This window comes from Cherax quadricarinatus, chromosome 30, assembly GCF_038502225.1.
Source record: "Cherax quadricarinatus isolate ZL_2023a chromosome 30, ASM3850222v1, whole genome shotgun sequence".
Lineage (NCBI taxonomy): Eukaryota > Metazoa > Arthropoda > Malacostraca > Decapoda > Parastacidae > Cherax > Cherax quadricarinatus.
Window position 1 is genome coordinate 11,162,678 of NC_091321.1, and position 23,503 is coordinate 11,186,180.

General features: G+C 40.8%; 1 long non-coding RNA gene across 1 annotated transcript; it reads right to left on the reverse strand.

Annotated features, from left to right (window-relative positions):
- Positions 1–6,399: 6,399 nt before the first annotated feature.
- LOC138853421 (uncharacterized) lies at positions 6,400–23,173 on the reverse strand. The gene is made up of 2 exons (XR_011392608.1): positions 22,878–23,173; positions 6,400–6,680 (listed from the first exon to the last, which is right to left on the reverse strand). It is a non-coding gene; the product is annotated as an uncharacterized lncRNA (long non-coding RNA).
- Between the last annotated feature and the right edge of the window lie 330 nt (positions 23,174–23,503).

Consider the following 23,503-nt stretch of genomic DNA (forward strand, 5'->3'; position numbering starts at 1 on the left):
ACCGGTACCTGCCCCATGCAGCACGTTTCAAACGTACTGCACGGGCACAAGCAGGAGACGACCAAGGCATGCACTTCTGAGAATGCCTGCCTGAGTTTTGGGGTATAGAATGAGAAGCTGCGGTAGAAACTGACGTCGAGAAAATGTGTAGGAGCTCATCAATGGAGGATGAAGAAGGAACCTCACTAAAGGCAGTGAGGTGTGAGTAAAGATCCCAATTTGCCCGATCAAATTGCCAGCGAGGGCTACGGAAAGGTGGTGAATAGGAAGGAGAAGTAAGAATGATCGGAAAATGATCGCTGTCATGTAAGTCTGGTAGAACAAACCAGGTGAAGTCTAGTGCAGTGGAGGAAGAGCAGACTGATAGATCGATGCAAGAGAGAGTATGAGTACGAGGATCAAAATGGGTGGGAGTACCCGTATTTAAAACATGAAGGGGGTGAGAGGCGAGAAAAGCCTCCAACTGGATGCCACGTGAGTCACAATGAGACCCCCAGAGGAAATGGTGGGCATTAAAATCACCAAGTAACAGAAGTGATGGCGGTAAGGATGAAACAAGAAAGGCAAAGTCTGGGATAGAAAATGCCCGAGAAGGAGAGATATATAAAGAACGTATTGTAAACCACTTATTCAAGTGGATACGGGCTGCAGTGTAATGCAGCGAGGTATGGACAAATAGTTGACAGTACGGAATATCATTGCGTAGAAGAAGGGCACTTTCATTAAAGGTCCCATCTGAGAAAGAATCCGAAGAATACAATAAATTATAGCCTGAGATAGGTTGGAAAACAGCCGAGTGTAATTTTGGTTCTTGTAAGCAAGCACCAACAGGGGAAAACCTGGAAAGCAACATCTGAAGCTCACCCCGATTACCCCTGAGGCCGCGGATATTCCACTGTAAATAGGCCATGATTGGCGATGAAGAAAATACCAGAAATCTGTAGGTAAAGGCACCTACGGACTAGAGGGGTTAGAAAAGTCAACGTGTGGTGGCATTGGAAGACGTTCAAGTAGCGAAGGAATGGAGCGTTGCGAAGAATGGGGTTGTGAAGATGGAGGAGAGGGAAGAGAAGGAACAGGAAGTGAATCAGTGTCCATTGAAGGTTTAGTCTCTGCCATATATTCTGAAATGGCTTCAAGTGTTTCTGAATTCAAAGATGAATGGGAGACCATATTGGAGATAGAAGGAGGAGGGCGAGTAAAGATTGGGACAGTAATGGACTGTACCAAAGTAGAGGGGGACGAAAGAGTGTAAGGGACTGGAGATGAAGTGTGGGGGGGGGGACAGAAGAGGCAGAAACCTGGGAGGTGGCAGAAGAGGGAGAAACTTGGGAGGAGACGGGGGTGGAAGGCATAGTACGAGGAGGAGGGTGAATCTCCACACTTGTAATAGAGCCAGAGAGAGGGGAAGAACTAGGTACAGAGACTGGAAAGGTAAAGTGTGGAGGTGGAAGAAGGGAAGGAAGGGGCAAAGAAGATTTGAGCAATGTGGATTTTTTGGACTTCTGAGTAGAGGGGCGATTGGTATGAGGTGTCGTACAAGGTCTTGTCGATACTGGGGCTTGTGAGGAAGGACGTGAAGATGTGAGAGACTGAGTTGTAGTCGGGACGTCAGAGCCAAGGACAGCAAAAGGATTAGATGCCATAGTGGCTATGGGAGGGGTAACAACCGAGGAGGTTGCAGAAGATGGGACCCCAGAAGTGGGGGGATGTTTGGAAACACGAGAATAAGAAACACGGGGTAGTCTCCCTTGGAGGCAGAGATGAGTAACTGCCATAGCATAAGGGAGACCTTCTGCCTCTTTGAGGCAACGGATTTCACATTCATTTAAGTAGACCTGGCAACGGCGGGAGTACGAAGGGTGAGCTTCATTACAATTAAGGCAAGATGGAGGTTGACTGCAAGATGTATTAGAATGGTCATCGGCACCACAGACTGGGCATTCGGCCATAGATCTGCAATATTTCGCTGGGTGACCAAAACGCCAGCAATTTCTACATTGTTGCGGTGTAGGTATCACCTTTCGAACTTGTAACCGATGTCCCGCGACATATACAGAGGACGGGAGTTCTCGGCTGTCAAAAGTTAAACGAGCCACATTGCAAGGGTAACGTCTCCGCCCCCGGGCAGGAAGGACATAAGTGTCTACTTTGAGGATTGGGAGATCCTGGAGTTCCAGCTGTTCAAAAATGTCATTACCACATGACTGGAAATTCTGTTGGACTATGGTATGGGGCAGAATGACAGTACCACTACAAGAATTGAAAGATGTTTTTCAATAGTGATAGGAGTAGTATCGATATTCGAAAGGAGAGAAAGATCATGAGCTTGGGTAGCATTCTGGACAGTGACAATGCGCGTACCGCTCTTGAGAGCATGAAATGAAATATCTCTGCCAACCTGACGCAGGAGCGCTTTGCCAATACTATGGTCAGAAAGGTAGGCAGAAGAAGAAGTCGGTCTTAAAGTAAAGAATTTAGTCCACTGTGTGGTCCGAAACTGAGCGAAGGAGCATCATGGAGAGTAGGACCGGAGTTAGTCTGGCGTGAAATGGGCGGGCGATTCGAAAATTGCCGTACCGTAGAGGGAGAAGCCGGAAGCATAGTCAAAGGAGAGCGGAGTTCAGACAAATCGAAGGAGTCAGTCGAAGCCCGGGTACCTGAAGCGGGTGAGGAAACAGCACCAGCAAGAGGTACAGGGGCATCAGGAGTGTCCGAAGAGTGGTCTAAACACAAGGCAGGGTCAGAATGGGGTGCGGTATCAAGAAGGGGCCCGGGGGTAGTGGGTTCATGGACTAGGGCTGCCATGGTTAGGTTACTCTTTTGCTTTTTGTTTTTAAGAAAAAAAAAGAAAGAAAAGAAAATAAAAATAAAAAAAAAAGAATAAAAAAAGGGGGGAGCAGGGAGGAATAGTTCCCAGGAGGAATGAAAGGGCCGGAAATCTCCCTCCGCGCCCAAGAGGACCTCAACACCGCTAGTAGCGCAGATGCAGCATGGAACCCGTGCCATACCCTACCCTTCATGCCAGTAAACCAGCAATCCGGGATAGCAACCTCACATCTGCCGAGCTACCTCGGTGGACAAAAGAGAGGGCGGCCGGATATCCGCCACAAAGCATACCTCCTTCGGCCACCACCCCCGGAATCCGAAAGGTGGCTTCCAGAGATACACCCGTCGCCCGAAAGACACCCAAAGCTACTCCGGGATACCGGAGAGGGATCGGGACATCCCCAGGCAATCCAGATTCCACGGCAAACTACGCCACCGCCAAGAACCTCAACGGAATGGGATGGACCCCGGTGTCCTTTCCCCTACCTAGGAACTAGCGCACCTGTGGGAGAAATCCCAAAGGCCAAAAAGAGGAAGGGCAAAAGGGAGGGGTGAGGAGGAGGAATGGAAAAAGGGGAGGATGTAATAGGGGAGGGGAGAATGGGGGGTAATTAGGTTCGGTCTGAGGAAGAAGACTGACAGGGCTAATTCCTCAGACCAAGAGCCTCTTCACCACGCCAAGGAGCCCCCCTTGAAGAGGATTTTGAAGCCGAAAAGACGTGGCATTCTTTAGTTACTAAATGGAAATCAATATCACTATTTAAGAAAATTTGCAATAATCAAAGGAAATCTTTGCTTTCCGGAAAACACACGAGGGTTGACACTGAAGTTGATCAGAAGAAATATACTCCCATTATCGTACAGAGTCCAACGTTTCCAAGTTTTATAAGCTAATTTAGTACACTGACAAACTTGCCCGCACACAAACTACATTTAATGAATACTCTCCTGACCGTAGGATGCATCAGTCATTAAATATTGAATACATTCAGAAGAAATATTCAAATATTTGTAACGTATTTAAACTGGAGTAAAAATTTCACACTATTTTACATATAAAACGGCGAGCCAGTGCTCGTCGAATTAGGCGTCACTTTTTTCTTTTTTTGAAAGTTTGAAGTTACACTGCTAAGGGATTTGCAAGTTGTCGGAGCCGTTCCAGGATGCTAGGAATGCGTTCAACAACTATGGCCATAGGTCACTTGTACATGCCAATTATTTCTAGAATTTTGCCCTAGATACCATATACCAGTGATGGAAATTTTAAGCAGATCGAATTAGACTTTCAAGTGTTATGAGCGAAATAAAAACAAAAGGTTGGAGGAAGAAAAAAAATTCTGGCAACCACTTAAGGGTCTCCCTTCGAAATACCTAACAAACACAAGGAGCCACAGATTTTGCAGAGGAAAAAAAATAACATAAACAAGATACACAGACGCACCTCATCATGCAGCGAAAACACAAATATACAATACACATCCAAAGATGGGCAACAAATATACACTAAAAATATATTTGTCCAACATATTTTTCTGCAATTTGATGCACCTCCTGCCTCACCTCACTTTTGCTTCAAATCACCTGTATTGTCTACTATATATTAACCTGTTTTCAGCTTATTCCGTATTAAGGCTGATAAAACCACTCGTGGCGGAACGTTTCCTTTAATAAATGTCCTAAACTGTACATAAGTGTCCTCTTCCACAGTTTGTCAGTATCACCATACCACTTACAACCATAGCCTTGTACTAACAATAAGTACTATATATATGACAAGGAAATCCTACAATCAGCCTCGGGAGGACAACAAATATAAACTCCAGATATTGCCTTGGGTCAGTGTTAACCACAAAGCAACAAGGAAAGCCTACAAACTATAAATCAATGGTTATATAGCCACAGTTGCAAGTGCGTCGCCTCCAGCCTGTTTCATTTATTCATTAGGTGTTAGAGCCCCCAGCGTGTACATACGAACAACTGCACAAATACACACACAGACACACACATCAACCAAATAACTGCTGCAGCATATGGGCGCCTAGCAAACCTCAGAACAGCATTCCGACATCTTACTAAGGAATCGTTCAGGACCCTGTACACCGTGTACGTTAGGCCCATATTGGAGTATGCGGCACCAGTTTGGAACCCACACCTAGCCAAGCACGTAAAGAAACTAGAGAAAGTGCAAAGGTTTCCAACAAGACTAGTCCCAGAACTAAGAGGAGAGGTTAAGGGAAATCAACCTGACGACACTGGAGGACAGGAGAGATAGGGGGGACATGATAACGACATACAAAATACTGAGAGGAATTGACAAGGTAGACAAAGACAGAATGTTCCAGAGATGGGACACAGCAACAAGGGGAGGCAATTGGAAGTTGAAGACACAGATGAATCACAGGGATGTTAGGAAGTATTTCTTTATCCACAGAGTAGTCAGGAAGTGGAATAGTTTGGGAAGCGATGTAGTGGAGGCAGGATCCATGCATAGCTTTAAGCAGAGGTATGATAAAGCTCACGGTTCAGGGAGAGTGACCTAGTAGCGACCAGTGAAGAGGCGGGGCCAGGAGCTTGGACTCGACCCCTGCAACCTCAACTAGGTGAGTACAACTAGGTGAGTACACACACACACACACAGAAGAGGTACGATAAAGCTCGCGGAGCAGTGAGTGGACCTTATAATAACGACCAGCGAAGAGGAGGGACCAGGCACTGTGAATCGACCCCTGCAACCAGAAATGGGCGAGTATATACACACACACACACTTGCGCAAGGACAGAATGCTTCCGAGACCGGAAATAGGAATAAATGGGCACAACTGGAAGTTGAAAGCTCAGATGAGTCAGAGGGATGTTAGGAAGCTTTTCTTCAGCCTTAGAGTTGTCAGGAAGTGGCACAGTCTGGAGTTTAGTGGTAGAGGCGGGATTCATACATAGCTTTCTGTTTTACATATTTCGTGCCTAAAATGTGGTGTCCCAGTTTATAAATGATAATTTCATAAAACATCACATAAAAGATCAATAATCCACCTAACAGGTGGATTATTATTCGAGGTTGATGGCAGCACGGAATTCAAAAATGAACAAAAGAACAAGAGTTAGAACAAGGCAATAATAATGCAAATGTGTTTCTTTGGTTATATCAACGAATACTTCAACGAGACTTACGATAAATCAGGTGTAACGAGAGTTGCATAATGACTGAAAAACCAGTTAGATAAAGTAATGAAAGACTGAGAACAAATCGAAATGAATAAAAGATAGCTCAAAATGTAACAAATCACACTAATAACTCGAGAAAAGTGCTAAGAATAAAGAAAACTTCGAAAAACAGGGGGCTGGTGGTAGAATCATGCATGACAGATGAACAAAAGTTATGCAACTACACTCAAGCAGGAGAAGCAGGAAAATAATGACCACCAGAGAAGCCATACGCACAGAAAGCAAAGGAAGTATTAAATACACAAGCTATTAAAGGAAATTAAGAAATAATTATTTTTAGGTGTGTTGAATGAGACTATACAAAGAATCACAGGGAAAAGTAAAAAGGAACAAATAAAACAGATAAAATAGTCTTTCAGATAAATTTAATGTAAATGTTAAAACGGATTAATATAAATGTGGAATTTAACATAATTTTCTGAATGTAGAACATATAAATGAATATAATAATTGAGTATTAAAATGTGATGCTATTTGGACCCTTGGAGAAATTTCGAGTGAAGGGGAGGTGCAGAACAGCCGGGGAAGTGACGCCGCAGAGGATGCCATTTGTAATTTGTGAACACTGGTTGTCGTGGGAAATTCTGCTAATAATCCGGCGTCTTCCGAGCCAAATCGAGGGTTTCGGCCTGAATTTGTAATAGGAACCCATGTTAATGTCTCCTGCTAAAAAATTGGGACAGGAAATGCGTGGGACCTCAAGAATTACGTGCGTATAGAGGAAGATAAGGGATACGAACATTACTCACAGGGAAGTGCACCATCAGTCCTTGCATTTAGATCTCTAGCTGGCCAGTGTAAGGTCTAGGTGTTAAGTAGGTGTTGTGGTGTGATCCATCTACAGTAATTAAATGGTAAGTGGTAATACGAATTTCTTTTGTGTACCCAGCAAGCCACAACTTGAGTTTACCAGAGGAGCTGGTTTTAATATTGTAATTATTAATTTATTCTCAGGCCTAGCTTTTTGTGAGAGTGGTAAGGAGTGGGCTTCGAGGGAGTGGCAGTTTGGCGAACTGCTGTGACTAAGTCCCACTTACCTCACCCAAATTACTTGCTGGTAATAATTCAGGTAATACCCTGTAAACCTCCTGTAGGCAATTTGCTCACATAATAATAATTCACAATAATATACTGGACGAAAAGTTCGACAACATATATAATAATGAAATTAAAATAGTATTTCTTTAAAAATGTGGAACAAAATAAGTTAAAATGATTCAACAACATTGAAAAAATCATTACAAAATAAATGGAAACAATATCATAAACAAACAAATGAAAACTTGAAAGAGTCCCAGATAGGCCAGAGATAAACTTACGTTGAAAACTTTATAGAATAAAAGAGAAATTCAAAACCTAACATCCAATTTAAGTTTGCAAAAAAAAAAAAAATGTTTAAGACTATATGCCATGAATAAAAGTCAACGAAAAATTGATGAATCAAACAATGAAACTTGTAATAAAGCAGCCTACTGCGCATTGTTGTCTACCTAGTACACACACACTTGTCTACCTAGTATACACACTGTTGTCTGCCTGATACACACACACTGTTGTCTGCCTGATACACACACACTGTTGTCTGCCTGATACACACACACTGTTGTCTGCCTAGTACACATTGTTGTCTGCCTAGTACACACACTGATGTCCTCCTAGTACACATTATTGTCTGCCTAGTACACATAGTTGACTGGTATACACTGTTATCTGTGATACACAAACTGCTGGTGTGTAGAAAGTCACTTCTTACTCTCTTCACACCATTTATTATACAGCATGAACATAACGTGAAGCCGCTCTTAATTTTTAGTACCAACGGAGCACTTGCTTTAACAACTTAGTGTGTGTGTGTGTGTGTGTGTGTGTGTGTGTGTGTGTGTGTGTGTGTGTGTGTGTGTGTGTGTATATATATATATATATATATATATATATATATATATATATATATATATATATATATATAATATATAGATATATATATCATAAAAAACATTCGTCTCCACTCCTATCTACATGCTCACGCAAGCTTGCTAGAAGTCCAAGCCCCTCGCACACAAAACCTCCTTTACCCCCTCCCTCCAACCTTTCTTAGGACGACCTGTATCCCGCCTTCCTTCCGCTAAAGATTTATATGCCCTCCAAGTAATTCCATTTTGTTCCAGCCTCTCTAAATATGCACACCACTTAAACCATCCTCTGCCCTCTTTTTAATCCTCTGGGAAACCCCGCACCTCCTCTTAATCTCCAAGCTACGGATTCTCTGCATTATGTTCACACTTCATATTGCTTTCAGACATCTCCACTGCTTACAGCCTTCTCCTTGTTGCAACATTCACCACCTATGCTTCATACTCATATAGGAGTGTCGGTACCACAACAGTCTCGCACATTTCTTTTTTGCTTCCGTGGATAACGTTGTCTCGACAGATTCCTCAGTGCTCCACCCACCTTTATATAAACATATATATAATAATGTATTAGTTCCTTTTATTATTAGTATATTCCTGGTAAGCACTAACCCCGTATGGGTTATTCAACTCTTTATTATTTTCCCAAATCCACCAAATATCGATAGCCACTAATCTTTGTATCTGCATTAATATACAAAAAAAAAAAAATGCTCTCAACATGCATTTCTCGGCGCCGTTCCATTATGCAGCCTATTTTCCTCGTTTATTTCTCAACAGGCTGGTGCTGTAGCCTCCACCTTACCTGGAGTTTACCTGGAGAGGGTTTCAGGGGTCAACGCCCCCCCAGCCCGGTCTAAGACCAGACCTTGGCTCGTCTATCTTAATTAAGACGCTGGCATTCGCTCTACTGTCATCAGCTATTTATTAATTAATACTATATCTCGTGTGTAGTATATAACTGTGAAACTATAGATTCTTGATCTTCCTTCCAAGGACTGAACCAACGCCTTTCCAGAGGAGAGCCGCAATAAACATTTATAATCCGGACAAAAGAAAAGGATGGGGGATATATATATATATATATATATATATATATATATATATATATATATATATATATATATATATATATATATATATATATATATATAATTATATATATATATATATATATATATATATATATATATATATATATATATATATATATATATATATATATATATATATATATATATATATATATATATATATATATATATATATATATCGTGCCGAATATGTAAAACTGGTCAGTTAGCAAGAACTCATTTAAAATTAAGTCCTTTCTGAAATTTTCTCTTATACGTTTAAAGATATATTTTTTCATTAATGTTGATGTAAAAATTTATAATTTTGCACCAAAAGAATCTTAGAAAACTTACCTAACCTTATTATAACAAGAACAATTTATTTTAGCCTAACCCAACTAAATATATTTTAGATTTGTTTACAACAATTTAATACTAAACAAACACAGTGAAATACATTTTTTCGTTAGATTCAGAATGATTTTGGCGAAATTATTGCTTACACAAATTTTCGCTTGTCCTATATGGCAAGATCAGCGTTGCTATTTAAGCCAAGATCGCAAGTTCTGCCTATTCGGCACGACATATATATATATGTCAATGCACCACGCAGAAACAAGCGGGTATGTACAAAGAAAGATCGCAGTCAGCAGGATTCGAAACTACTACTAGAGCGCTGCCTGGGAATCTTGAGCGTCCCCAGTAGTAGTTTCGAATCCTGCTGACTGCTATCTTTCTTTGTATATGTATATACATATATATGTGTGTGTGTGTGTGTGTGTGTGTGTGTACAAGAATGGCATACAATACCGACAAGATGAAAACTGAGACACATGTGTCTCAGTTTTCATCTTGTCTGTATTGTACACTATTCTTGTACAACTTGTCAGACACTGCAACATCATGGAATCTTGGTTCAGAAGACATCTACATGACCTTCATGGCTACTACACCTTACCCATCCCTTTGGGTATGACCTACTTCCATTGGAAAATCCCGCCTACCAGTGACTATGCCCTCGTCTACTACCCGCCCCATTCCACCGGACGTTAGTATATAAGCGCCAGCCTCCTTGCCTAGTGCTCCAGAAGATATACACAGACACTGACACACACGGGATTCTACTTCTGGCTCTCGCCTCGGCAGGTCATAGCAGCTCTCCTTACTTGTTCAGTCTCCCTACGATCTCCGTTGGGGAGGGGAACCTCTACTGTTGATAAATGGCATTACCAGCTAAGTTTAAACAGTGAAAACTTAACTTAAGGACAACTCATCGCCTGCACAACCGCCCCTGCAGACGAGGTCTAGAAGCTGTCGAAACCATCTCACAACGGGCTGTCAAGAAATATAATTTGTAAGATTATAAATTACCTTCGATGTCACAGCCCTCTTCACCAACGTTCCTACTGACGCTGCAATCAACATTCTGAGACAGAGGCTCACTGAAAACCACGACCTCCCTTTACCTCTTCTAGACTTCATCAATCTAGTGGAACTTTGTGTTAATTTCAACTTCTTCAAGTATCAGGACAACTGTTACAAACAGTGCTTTGGGATGGCAATGAGCAGCCCGCTCAGTGCTGTGCTTGCCAACCTCTTCATGGAAAACCTGGAGACAGAGAAATTCAGCACCCTCATTCCCAACACCGTTACCTGGCTAAGATACGTTGATGATACACTGGTTTTCTATCCGAGACGTCTCAATATCCAGGCCCTTCTCAACAAGATCAATGCAGTTGAACCATCAATAAAGTTTACACTTGAACTCGAAAATGATGGCAAACTTCCTTTCCTCGACGTTCTACTGTGCAGATCTCCCAACAGTGACAAACTTCTCTTCAAAGTGTATAGAAAACCTACCAACAAGGACGATCTTATACACTTTTATTCACACCAAGACACCCGCACTAAGAGAGAAGTCCTCATTGGCTTCTTCTTGAGAGCTCTTCGCATCTCCAGCCCTTGTTTTCTAGAAGAAGAATGCACTTACATAACACAAGCCTTTACACGTCTTCAGTTCCCATCTTTCTTCATCCGAGATTGCAGACTTAAGGCACAAGCTATTCTCAACAAACCGCCCATGGAACAGCCCCCTAAGCAGTTCATAGTACTCCCATGTGGTGATGTTGCCACGAATACTCGCCGGGCACTTGCTATGAGTAACATCAACGTTTCCACCATAAACACATCATCTATCAAAGACCTCACTACGAAACGCAGCCCTACACCTCTAACTTCTACAGCAGGCGTCTACACTATCCCCTGTGGGTTCTGTCCCAAGAAATATGTAGGCGAGACAGGCAGAGATCTTGCAGTCCGCTTGAATGAGCATCGAAATGCCTCTAACAGAGACGATGTAAGGTACGCCTGTGTCCTCCACAGAGACTCCACGGGACATTTGATGAACTGGAATGAGGCACAACTCGTTCTCACCGAACCAGACCTCAGACGCCGACGGTGCCTAGAAGCCTCACTAATCGCCGTCACCGACACTATAGAACGCAACACTGGAAACTACAAAATTTCAAAAGCATTGGCATACATGATACTTAAGCACCACCAACCCAACAACACAGGAGTCACATGATTTCATCGTCTACCCGTCCTAATCATAGGCTGAGGTTGTTTTGATAAGGACCTGCCTCGCATGGGCCAGTAGGCCTTCTACAGTGTTCCTCCATTCTTATGTTCTTATGACATTCCTCAGGTCACGTGCGTCACACCTCACTCTCCGCCTATATATATAATGCCCTTCTACCTCTGTATGTTAGAAGTGATCAAGGTCCCAGAACCGAAACGTTTTCTAATAAATATGTCATAGTGTTTGCTTACGTGTCTTTCTAAACCAACTTCTTGAGATAAATCCAAGTATTCTGTTGGCCTTGTTGCGCACACTCAGGCACTGCTGTCTTGGCTTTAGATTTCTGCTCACCATGACTCCCAAGTCCTTTTCACATTCTGTATGATCAAGCTCTACTTCACCTAGATTATAGCTTCGAGGGTTATTTTCATTACCAAGGGCTAGTACCTTACACTTATCGACACTGAACTTCATCTGCCATTTTTCAGACCAAGACACTGATTTGTCCAAATCCTCCTGAGTTCATTGTTATCCTCCTGATGTATGCACACATGCAAAATGCAGCTAACCCTGGTTGTTTTAATACAACTATGAATGATATTCTTGCTCTCAACAATCCGCCATCATTCAGCTTTCCAGTTAGTCCTGCTTCAGCTGATGTTTTGAAGATTATCCCAAAAAATCGTCTGTGTCGAGGCACCATATGACTTGCAAGATTTGATTTCTGCAGAAGCCACCTGCTCTACTTCGCAATCCACCAATGAGAGACCACCACCTCTTCCAGCCACCGCCACTGCCAAGAACCAATCAGAGCCCTCACAGCCTCGCAAGCCTCCACCTTCCTCCACCAATGAGAAGACGCCACCAACGCCAGCCACTACATCTATCAAGACACGAGCAGCATCCTCGTCTTCCACCAACAACAAAACTGACCAATCAACGACTTCACTTGCCTCTCACTCTAAGGATGAAACAATATAATACGATACGTGGACTCTCTCTACACTACTCCTGATTATCCTAAAGAAATGGATGCACAGACATTGATCCCCCTCCTCCAGAGCGACGAAGTCAAATACGTCGTTAGTCCATCACGTTTTCTCTTCCTTAGAGAACTCATCAATCTCCTTAATGCTCCAGAGACCGACCAAGGCCGCAAATTTAGAATCAGGCACATGCCAATACCGAAGTTCCAGACTCTTTCTAATGGGACAGTAGCTTAACTCACCTCAAACTGACCACCACCAATACAACTCAACCTGCTTGCTGCCTTCAGACACTCCCAGCTCCTGCTGCCGCCTTCGCCATCCTCTCCTAGTGAGCCAAGTACCGACATCATTCAAGCCTCTCCATCTACGTCTTCAGTACTTCGGTACCACATGTCCCAAAGTGGTTGGGCCACTTGCCTTGATTCCTCCTCTTCCCCTCCTTCCCATCTTTTTCCAGTTATTTCCATCCTTCCTTGTCCGTCTTCCTTCCCATCTCACGACAGCTCTCGTCTTCTTCGATTCGATGCTCTAGAATCTTCACGACTACAGTGCTCTTCACACCAACTCCAAGGCTGAGGGACTGATTACTTCATTTTTTGTATATAGTTCTACTGTCTTCAAATTATGTCCTAGAATCTGTATTGACAGCCACTGGATGGCAAAACGTCTACAATAAAGATACCCAGATGTTGCACATGTCTCAATTTTATATATATATATATATATATATATATATATATATATATATATATATATATATATATATATATATATATATATATATATATATATATATTAGACACCTCTGCAAAGACTGATTATGTGAATGATGGCGAAAGTATTTCTTTTTTGGGTCACCCTTTATCAGTGGGAGACTGCCGACGTGTTGTTGCAGAGATTGGTGGATGAATTTGGTAGGGTGTGCAAAAGAAGAAAATTAAAGGTGAATACAGGAAAGAGTAAGGTTATGAGGATAACAAAAAGATTAGGTGATGAAAGATTGAATATCAGATTGGAGGGAGAGAGTATGGAGGAGGTGAACGTATTCAGATATTTGGGAGTGGACGTGTCAGCGGATGGGTCTATGAAAGATGAGGTGAATCATAGAATTGATGAGGGAAAAAGAGTGAGTGGTGCACTTAGGAGTCTGTGGAGACAAAGAACTTTGTCCTTGGAGGCAAAGAGGGGAATGTATGAGAGTATAGTTTTACCAACGCTCTTATATGGGTGTGAAGCGTGGGTGATGAATGTTGCAGCGAGGAGAAAATATATATACATACATACATACATACAGTGATGGAGTGAATGATGGTGAAAGTTTTTCTTTTTCGGGCCATGGGAATCGGCCGGTGTGATAATAAAAAATATATATATATATATATATATATATATATATATATATATATATATATATATATATATATATATATATATATATATATTTATGACGCCCCCGACCACCATAGCTGGAAAGGGTAACAAACAATAATTGCTCCCACATTAATAATTAAATGTGAACAGAATGCGGTGATGTTACGAGACAGACTTATTACATTCATGGGGAGCGCTAAACCTACATGGGTCATACAGTGCCTAGGAGAATAGGAAACATTCAGGAAGGGTAAAGAGAGGGTAGATCCAATTCCTTGGATCAAAAGCCCTTCCCCAGTAACAAGGAAACTCCGTTGAGTGGAGCACAAGGCAAACAACCTAGATCTTCATCCTTTGCCGAGGGTAAGCACATACTGCTGGGCTCTACACACACACAGTTATATGAACTATGAGGAAAGTTAGGGGAGGTAGCTACCCCTGATGACAAAGAACAGAACTTGAGATATGATAACGACGTACAAAATACTGAGAGGAACTGATAGGGTGACTGGAACAGATTGTTCGAAAGGTGGGAAACAGTAAGACGAGGGCGCAGCTATAAACACAGATGAGTCACAAGGATGTTAGGAGGTATTTCTTCAGCAGTAGAGTAGGCAGGAAGTGCAACGGCCTACACAGTGGAGTGGTAGAGGCGGGATCCATAGATTTCTAAGGAGCACGATGGGGCTCTCGAAGCCAGGAGAACGCACCTAGCAGCTGCCAATGAAGAGATGGGGCCGTGAGGAGTCCAGTGCCCGATTGTGTCATTTTGATGCTCCTTCCTGCTAGATTATACTCCTACACTTTTGGTGTGTTGGATGATTGGAAAACGATTTCCTGTCTATTGGATTATAGAAAAGTATCGTTTGTCTGCTGGATGACAGGAAAACGTCGTTCCTGTCTGTCGTATAACAGGAAAACAGGATAACATTCCTGCCTAATGGTTGACAGGGAACGTCGTTTCTGTCTCTTGGATGACAAGAAAACGTCGTTCCTGTCTGTCGGATGACTGGAAAATGTCATTTCTCTCTTGTATTACAGGAAAACGTTCCTTATAATTGGATGATACAAAGGCTGTTCCTGCCTGCTGGACGGCTCTTATCCACCAATTTTAACATCCTTATCTCTTGCCGTTTCGTAAAGTTGCGAAGTCAGCTTTCAAAACTTTGGAGTACAGTCCCTGGACCAATTATGTACCTCTGTAATCTTTTGACTACCGCCCACAGGATGGGTATGGGGTGCATAATAAACATATTAAGCTAACTAATACAAGTTTTAGCTCTGGTGGTGCCCCTAGTTTAAGAGATAGCAGGTTTCTCAAGACATTACAGCGTATATAAATAAATAGTATGGTGATACCTTAAAGATGTGGAAAAAGACACTACGTACAATTAATACTAATTAATACACCAACCCGGATCACCCAGTTCTCAGCCAGCCTAATTGACCACATACTTCTAACCGCTCTGAGAACATTAGTCAGTCAGGCGTCATTAACACAGGCCTTAGTGATCATTTCATCATTTACTGCACCAGGAAAATCACTAGGGATAGGATAGGCCTACACAGGACAAAAATGAGGTCAACTAGAAACTACAGTAAAGAAACACTGGTAAATAGGCTACACAATTGTGACTGGACAGAGATAACAAGTTGCACGGACGTAAACGATGCCTGGGAAAAATTCAAAACAATGTTCACTGCCATCCTTGATAATATTGCACCAGTCAAAGAGGTTACGATTAAACTAAGAACTGAACCCTGGATGACTACTGAGATATTAGATAATATGAAATTCAGAGACCAGCTGCTAAAAAGATTTAAAGCAAACAGACAGGATATTGCAGCACTAAATGAATTCCAAAGGGTGAGGTGCAGAGACTTATAAAAGGAGCAAAGGCAAAGCACTATTGCTCAAAAATTGAAGAGTATAAGCATAACCCTAGAAAGCTCTGGAAACAACTAAAACAGTTGGGGTTTAGCCATAAACCAGTAGACAGGTCACATAGTACTCACTATCGATAACGAGGTATGCCACGAAACATCTAAGGTGGCAAATTGTTTTAATTCCTACTACACATCTGTTGCATCAACACTAGTAAGTAAACTACCAGCTGCATCAAATACCTTTAACACAGACTCTGATAAGTTTCAAACATACTATACCAATAAAGGGGTAACCCCAAACAGTTGTCAACTAGTAAGTGTATCTCATGACTTACTTCAAAAAGAACTAAGCAGGTTAAACCCAACTAAGAGCACTGGCCCGGATAACATCCCGTCTAAGTTCCTAAAAGATGGTGCTTCTGAATTGTCAATCCCTATTGCTCACATAATAAATCTGTCAATCACCACTAATACCGTACCGGAGGGGTTTAAGGAGGCCAGAGTTACTCCTATCTTCAAGAAAAATAGTAGGTCTGATGTAAGCAACTATAGGCCTGTTAGTATACTCAGTATAATATCCAAAATTCTAAAGAGGGCTGTGTACTGTCAAGTAGTTAAGTACCTTAATGACAACAACATTTTCCATAGCTATCAATCGGGCTTTAGAAGATCGTACTCAACCGACACCTCCTTAATCTGATGGAATACCTGAGAACTGAAATGTCAAAGGGGAACCTCATAGGTATGGTAACCTTAGACCTGCAAAAGGCCTTCGATACTGTCAACCACAATATATTATGTAAGAAACTTCAAGCTATCGGTATAGGTTCTGTAGACTGGTTTAAGTCCTACCTTAGCAACAGGAGACAAATTGTCAAAATCAACAAAACGGAATCAGAACCCCTGCCGATAGCATGTGGAGTTCCCCAAGGTAGTATTCTGGATCCCTTATTATTCTTATTGTATATCAATGACATGCCTATCAGTGTCAAGTGCAAACTCCTGCTATATGCAGATGACAGTGCTCTGTTAGTGTCAGGTAAAGACCCACAAGGTATATCTAATGTATTAACACTGGAACTGGAGTCCTGCAGCAAATGGTTAGTAGACAACAAACTATCATTACACCTCGAGAAAACTGAAGCCATTCTCTTTGGCACGAAACATAAACTGAGAAGAGTAAATAATTTTAATGTCCAGTGTAATGGGGAGCCCATCACTTTGGTTTCATCAGTAAATTATCTGGGAATCCCCTTTGACCCATGCATGTCAAGAGAATTGATAGGGAACAGTGTAGTAAAGAAAGCGAATGCCAGATTGAAGTTCCTCTATAGACAAGCACAGTGTCTACCTACTGAGGCTCGCAGGACCCTATGTCTAGCCCTCATACAGTGTCATGTGGATTACGCTTGCTCTTCATGATACTCTGCCTTGACAAAAAAATGAAAGATAGGCTGCAAATTACCCAGAACAAAATTGTAAGATTCATCCTGGGCCTGGGTCCAAGAGATCATGTAGGCCAGAACGAATTACAGCAGTTGGATATACTGAATGTTGAAGACAGAGTAAAACAAGTGAAGCTAAATCATGTTTATAAAATTGCTCACAAACAGTGTCCAAAATATCTTGCTGTCAGTTTTGTCAAGGTTGGGAACCAAAGCAATCATAGTACTAGGGGGAGAGAACACAACTATGTAGTACCCACAGTCAGTGGCCAGGCTTCAAACACCTTTTGTGACAGCCAGTCATAGCATGAACCAGTTCAAGAAGAGTGCCAAAAGGTGTCTGATGAATGTAGCTACAGAAAGGGAGAGAAATTTTACCTTATTCCTAGTAATGACCCTCGTATTGTATATAGTCTTAATGACCCTCGTGCAGTAGATAGTCTTCTTAGTATGATAACAAGATGTTATCTTCATTATAGAATAATAAGAAAATATAACCTTTATATTATAATAATACGGTAAAAGGACCCTAATGGAAATAAGTCAGTCTGACTTTTTTGGATTATCCTAGGTTCTCTACACATATGCTGCTATGTATGACAATCTATATAACTGTATTTGTGTATACCTGAATAAACTTACTTACAGTTCAAGACATTTATTAAAGTAAATGTTTCGCCACAAATAGCGTCTTCAGTCCAAATTAGGACTGAAAAAGCCACTGGTGGCGAAGCGTTTCCTTTAGTAAATGTCCTGAACTAAGTGTCTTTTCCACATTATAGCGTTTAACAGGTATTAATGCGTAACCAATAAAAACTAACATGTGCCAAAGTGTGTAAGCTAAAACAAGGTCCCGATAAATATTCCAAGGCAGCAACACCCTTATGTTACCGTCGCGTTAGTCTCACTGGATTATGGACATTATATCTCCGATCACAGAGCTGATGTGCTCAACTGTGTTACTGCCTGTTATTTAGCAAATTAAATTCTCTTCTTAATCTCATAAAAACGTGTTTATTATTAATACTTGTCATATACAGTATGTCCTCATATGATTATATATATATATATATATATATATATATATATATATATATATATATATATATATATATATATATATATATATATATATATATATATATATATATATATACACACACACTTCTGCCTTGTTGTACGTGGAGAACCTATTTTCGTCACCCAAGAGTTATATTAATTTCTACCTGGTCCTTACCTGTAGAGAGAAGCCGGCGCTCCCCGATAGAATGAGAGGGCAACAGGAAAGATCTTCCTTTAAACATCCTTTCATGCTCCTACCTCCTGATTTTCCTCAAACCCGACATTTCCTTTGTAAGTGAACTCCCAGAAGTGTCAGACTCCCTTCATTTTGACCTATATATTTTACTTCTTTATCGCTTAACAAGGAAGGCCTGATATGACTATTTGAAGTTAGAAAATATCAAAATAAATTTGACTTTTTTTTCTAGTTTTCAAGACACAAGTCGCTGTAGCATGGTGACAGGTTTACGCAACAGAATGAGAAAACGAAGTTTTTCGGTCTCTGCAATCTGAGAAAGGTATCCCCGTATCCCAATAAGCCCAGGCCCCTTTATTTCAATGTATAGAAAATGAATATTACTGACTATGGCATCAGTACTTAATGCAGTTCAATATCAGCGTGGAAGAGTTGAGGCGAATCACAAGTAATCGCAAGGAAAGTAATTACCTGGAGTTTACCTGGAGAGAGTTCCGGGGGTCAACGCCCCCGCGGCCCGGTCTGAGACCAGGCCTCCTGGTGGATCAGAGCCTGATCAACCAGGCTGTTGCTGCTGGCTGCACGCAAACCAACATACGAGCCACAGCCCGGCTGATCCGGGCAAATTGGCAAATTGGTACCTACCGAGTCCAAAACTAATTCTAATTTTCTACTAAGAAACACTCTGAAAGTTTGAAGCCAATCAGAAGAGACATTTCCTAGTTATCTCGCAAAGGTCAATATCCCAAAGTACAGCAACACTTAAGTTTGAAACCGCTCAGAGGTTACATTCTCATGTTACCTGCGTTGAAGTTTTGAAGGCGACTGGACGAGGTATTCACAAATTATTGCATGGAAACTAGTATTTAAACTTGTTTCTATAACAAAAATGGCTAATATACAGACCAAAAATAATACAAACCTTTCTCTAAGATACAACAGCCGATTAGAAGAGGCATTCTCCTGTTATTGCATAGAAACCAATCTGTTTAGTGTAACTGGCAAATTAAACCTTACAAAGTACACAACTCAGACTCAAGGCAAAACTTCCTTTAAGGAAAACACATCAGCATCTAAAGTCTGAAGCCGACCAGAAGATGCATTTTTCGGTTATCACATAGAAACCTACAATTTAAAGTTTATTAACTGTATTGGTAAATTATCAAATTTGAATCAACACATCCTAAACCCAAAAATGATAACTTGCTTAAAATAATAACTCGAGAATATAATAATGATAATAAATGTATTATTATTAAAATCAAAAAGAAGCGCTAAGCCACAAGGGCTATACAGCGATAATAAATGTAGCTACGGCTGATTTTAAAGTAAAAATAATGGAGGCCGAAGAATCCCTTAGCCATTAAAATACTATCCACATTCAAATTTGCATTTCTAATTATGCTCTACAGAGATAATGTAGTTTACATGTAATAAAACATTATTAGGCATAAAAGAAAGCCACTAGAATTAGATATATCACGTGCAAGCGTGCATATAATTATGGGGAATAGGAAGTAATTAGGTTTCATCCAAGTATGAGGGAATCTCTAATTCCTTGGATTAATAGCTTTCACCAGTATCAGGTGACCTTTTCATTGATATATCCAGCATGAACTTCACGCTCCAAATCAATGTGACTTTAGAGCGAGGGGGGGGGTGAAGTAAAATATTTGAGAAAATCACGAAATGGTTAAAAGAAAAATGCAAATACAGATGTGTGCACTGATTTTGCAAAGATACTTATACTGATTATTTTAAGTCGAAAAGGTACAAGCTGAGGCAGAGAAACGACAGCTTGCAAACAAATGGTAAACAAAGAAAAACAAAATAATTTATAAGACTTTCAACGGTCAGCACAAGGCATGGTTCTTCTTCCTTCACTCAAACACTTTCATACTCTATTATTATTAAAGAGAAATGCTAAACCCATATGATTGATAAAGACCTTGGGAAATGGGTAGCAAATAGGTTTGATAAAGAAGATAGCCCCCGCTTCCTAGGATCAAGTGCCTTTTACCAGCTTTTGTCTATTGAGTTTGACCCTTGCGGGGTCAAACTCAATTAACAGACAAAAGGACTAATCACAACCTCATCTCATCTACGAATGGTACCAGTATAAACATTAAAGTGGCCTGGATAGATTATGATCATGGGAAGTGCTAAACCCGTAGGGGTCATAGTGCAGAGAATGGGAAGCTGTCAGATTATGATCCAAGGAAGGGAAGGATATATTCACTTCCTTGGAATAAGAGTCACTCACTGGCATCAAAGTACCTTGAGAGGGACCCTGAGAAGAAAATAAAAATTATACTGATATTAAGTCTTAAATTGGGCGACGGAAAACAAATTCGAAGAAAACTGAAATGAGGATGCAAAATAAGGTCAATCTTATTATATAACATTACGAATAGGTAACACTTCGACGAAGAATACTGGATCAGAAAAAAACGACGATTCGATTATCATTATTATTACTGGGATGCGCTAAACCCCGTAGGTTCGTATTATTATTAGAGGGGAAAACGTTAATTAAACCAACTGGGATCATATAGCATCTCGGGAATGAGAGGTAATCGAGTTCGATCCAAGGCAAGAGCGAGCATATTTTATTCCCTGGATTAAGAGCCCCTCATCGGCATCAAGGCACCTACCTCCCTTAAGGGGAAGGTTGGTTTAGATCATCATGAGAACCAAGACAATGAGATACTCTAAATAATGATGGTAGTCTTCAAAACATTTGTGCTCTCATTTAGAATATGTTCTATGATTATATATTTTCCTAGCAGGTGAGCTATCAGAATTTGAAAATACTGAGATAACTTAAACTGCCGCAAATAACCAGTAAAACATTTAAACTACAAAGTTCTCTCGAAGAACTATAGGATGGAGGTATGAGATCTCATACTTTTATGAAAGGTCTTTACACAAATAACTTGAGGGCCGTGGGACGAAGTGTAGAATAAATCCAACGAAAAGCAGGGATGCTATTTTCATACTGAAGAGAAAGCGCTATATCCATATGAACCATACAGCGCCAGGGAATTGGGAGGTAGGGGGAAACCAGGTTTGATCCGAGGAAGAGAAAGCTCAAATTTCTTGAATCAGAATCAAGGCACAACCTTGAAGGGAGGGGTTCCACAGACCATTCAACATCAGAGGGCAATAAGTTCTCTCTAGCGTTTACCAAAAGAAATCAAAGATATAGAAGTCATTAAATTGAAATTGTTAAAGTTCTTGCATTCTGTGCTCATCACGGTCATGTGGCCTCAGGCCGGGCGAAGTATAAATTATTATTTATTATTAATTTATTATTATAATCACAGAAAGCGCTAAACTGACAAGGGTCATACAGCAGGCGAATTATAACACTCAAAGTCTGTCACCGGTACAGATTATTATTATAATAAAAAAGAAGCGCTAAACCACAAGGACTTATAGGCCTTGTGGTTTAGCGCTGCACGTCACCGGTAGAGAAACTCTATAGTCTACAGTATTTATTGCACTACACTGACACGCTTGAAGAAAATACTTAAACTGAAACCTAATTTAATAATCAGCACTAAACCTGTTTTGCGCAGAAATTATAAATCAGCGTAGACATAAATATGAAATACAAAACACTTCCCATTAATGCCATTATTTCACTGCTTATAATTTCAAAACTACCGCCGTTCTTTCACTTTGTACATTATTAACTTCAAATGGACCCGCATCTGTACATAGTTGTGATGTCATACTGCATTTTTCAAATTATACTATTTAGATTCACCTACGATTTAGTTAATGGCATAACACATAATGCTCCCATTTTGTTATTATAACATTAAAAAAAAATCACGAGGAAAAAACATTCATATTACAATCATACAAGCAGGACACTTTATTTTATAAATTATCTGCAAGAAGTGGTTCATCTAGTCTTATCCAAGACATTTCGGGCGTCAACGGCGTTTTATGTTAGTGCCAACGTGAGGTGCCACCTAAAGCCAAGTATACAGTGCCAGGCAAGACAACAAGTACATATTCTGGTTTCTTCTACCTATGTCATGACCGGAATTTTAGTATCTATCATGAAGCCCAATATGCCTAGTCATAACTCTGAAAGTTACCTCATCCACAATTATTCATATTAAACTTATAAAATTATACGGCAAAAATATTTCCAGGCACATCTCGGGACTTCCCGCTTCAAATACACTCATTTGCAACACACAGAGCAGGTCAACACCTGCAGAAATAAACAATTTCCATGCCGCAGAGACGTGTGCACCTCTCTGCTGTGGAAGTCACTCTCGAATTGTTCACTTACCGTAAATACAGCGTCTATTTTTAGAACAGAGGAGCTGCGTCCCACCAACCATCCCCACAACAAGAACAGCTGGCTCATGACGTAATGTATTCATCCGCCAAGGTTGCTCTCCTAACTGCTCAATACTAGATTTTCTGAAGGTGACACGTGCCCTTAGTGAAGCTGGAGACATCTTTGTATCATTGGTAAAGGCAACGGCCCGAGAATTTGGATTCAATATTCAGTAAATTAATAAGTGACTCGGCACTTAATTTCTGGAAGGACTAGTGTGGGTGGAGCCTGAATGATGACGTCAAGGTGTCTGGTCCTCTGGGGTCCAACAGGTGGTTGGTGGCGCGAAATAAGGGCGGGACATATTTTTCGCGCTAAAATTTAAGTTTATTGACGAGTGAATTGAATGTAATACAGTAATTATTATTACAAAAAAAACTAATCGCTGAACCTATAAGGATAATACAGTAACTTCTCTTCCAAAGCTCCTCAATGTAGCATTTTTTTTTTTGTCAAACTTAGTTGAAAAAGAATATCCAAAACAACGCGTGGAAAAGCCTTCAAGTATATATTCAATTTTGGATGCACTTTTTCAATCCCATTAAAAAAAAACTACAGGGGAGCTTCGAAGGAAA